At 30.4% G+C, this 2315-nt stretch overlaps 1 non-coding gene across 1 annotated transcript; it reads left to right on the forward strand.

The window, feature by feature from the left end:
- Positions 1-872: 872 nt before the first annotated feature.
- Positions 873-960, forward strand: TRNAS-GCU (transfer RNA serine (anticodon GCU)). Its single transcript has one exon. It is a non-coding gene; the product is annotated as a tRNA-Ser (tRNA).
- Positions 961-2315: the final 1355 nt, after the last annotated feature.

Raw genomic sequence — 2315 nt, forward strand, 5'->3', positions numbered from 1 at the left:
TATAAAGAGACCCTTTGTCGAACAGGGGAATTGGGCGTAATCAAGATAGGATCACAAGATAGGGGGATAAAAAATCCTGAAAATTAGAGCCTTGCCGCCTTTTGTCAGAAGACTTGATAAAATTAGGAAAAGAGTAGTTATTTCATTTAAATAACTAAATAAAAATAACTAAATAAAAACTTCTTTCCTTTGTTATAGGAGTTTTGATAGATAGGGTTCGACAAAAGAACTTAGTCATAACATAAAAATGGATTGTGCAAAAATCCATAGTTTTTTTTATTATTTATTCTAGTTATTCTAGTAAAATAAATGTAAATAAAAAGAAAGAGGAAGAAAAGAAAGAATCGAAATGATATTTGGATTCTATATCATAGGAACGGAAATAGTACTTCTTCTGCTTCTGATTGTTGATTCAATCCAATAACAAGATTTTTTTGTTACAACAAGTCAGATCGCAGAATCATAGAAAAAATTATTTATTTGAGTTGAAAATAAAAAAATGAGCCCGGCCGGGTCAGTACCCGGCCGGTCCGTGGAAATTGGAAATAAAAAAGTCCCTTTTGAGCGAAATCAAAATGAAATGGAATTACTGATAAAAGTTGTATATATTTATATTCTATATAATAAAATTAAGAATCTATAGATATATAGATTAATAATACCCTAATAAGATTAATAATACTCTAATATTAATATAAATAAATAAAAATTAATATAATTAATATATTAATATAAATAAATAAAAATATAAATAAATAAAAATCTATATAACAAAATAACAAAGGTCTATATAACAAAGGAAAGAGGGCTTTTTTCAAGCATTTCTTTTTGCGTGCTGTAACTGTAACATAGTAATTATCTTTTCTAAATTAGGAGAGATGGCTGAGTGGACTAAAGCGTCGGATTGCTAATCCGTTGTGCGAGTTATTCGTACCGAGGGTTCGAATCCCTCTCTTTCCATTTCGGTTTTTGACAGTGGAATAGATCAAATCCTAATACCATTTATAAAAATGAAGCAAGGAACTCTCCCTTTTTTATTCTTCCCGTCCAGGATTACCAGGATTACGTCCCGGATCATTAGATAGGAGTCCGAAGATGAAGAGAGAAACAAAGAATATCGTTGCGGTGTAAACAACGAATTTAAGATTACGCATTGTACAACCTCCCATAGAATTTTTTTGTAAAAAGAAGAGAATGGATTCTTCGTTTTTATTTTTCTATTTATATACGCAATTATACGCAATTTTTATTTTTCTATTTATATATATACGCAATTATACGCAATTTTTATTTTTCTATTTTTATACGAAAATAGATTCCTCGTTTTTATACTACATAGCCTATTTTGACACCAAGAAATAAAGTGATTTCTAGAATTTCTAGAAATCGAAAAGAATTTTCAGAAATTCATTTATAATAAGAGTTGAGTTTTTCATTACAAAAAAAAATTCTTTTATACCAACAATTATATATTGTGGCGGACTTTAATCCAAATAGGGTTCTTCGGCGAAAAAGGGTCAGAATGAGGAAATGGGATGATCCAGCTTTATCATGGCTATCCAAGAATTTCAATCTTTGAATTGAGGGTTCGGTTCGTTCATAGTGTTCATAGTGTAAGACTTATCTAATCTTTTCAATTGTTACAATTTTTTTTTCTTGAATAAATCATGAATTTTTCTAGGACAGTATTAAGGATCTCATCGAAAACTTACAGCAGCTTGCCAAACAAAGGCTAAGAGAAAAAAGAGAACAGGTATTACTGGCATAAAATCTACGATTGGATTCAAAAAAGCATAGGCCTCGGGCAATTTGGCGAATAAAAAACTACTCGAAAAAAGGGCAGAATTCAAACAGATACAGATCAAATTAAAGATATTAAGATTAAGCATAACAAAATTTTGTTCTTGGAGATAATTTTGATTGAGTTATTAATATGTTTTTTGATATAAGGAAAAAAATGAAGAAAGGAAAATAAGGCAGACTAAACAATACTTCTTTGAACTCACCCAATCAAAAAGCCTTCAATTCTTACAAGAGAATAGAAGAAATCATACTTTCATACAATATCTTAATTGAATTATATGTAATGATCAATAAATTCGGTTTAATTCTCTATCCATACGTGCCAAAATCCTAGCAAGAATCTAATCTATTCCATAGTTATTTGGAACTGGAATTGACGAACAGGGAATACCCATATTAGTGTTTAGTAGTTTCAAATAGAAATCTAAATGGGGCGTGGCCGAGTGGTAAGGCAACGGGTTTTGGTCCCGCTATTCGAAGGTTCGAATCCTTTCGTCCCAGAGCCTACTCTT

This window comes from Durio zibethinus, unplaced genomic scaffold (genome assembly GCF_047325235.1).
Source record: "Durio zibethinus cultivar Kanyao isolate XHJ-2024 unplaced genomic scaffold, ASM4732523v1 HiC_scaffold_182, whole genome shotgun sequence".
Lineage (NCBI taxonomy): Eukaryota > Viridiplantae > Streptophyta > Magnoliopsida > Malvales > Malvaceae > Durio > Durio zibethinus.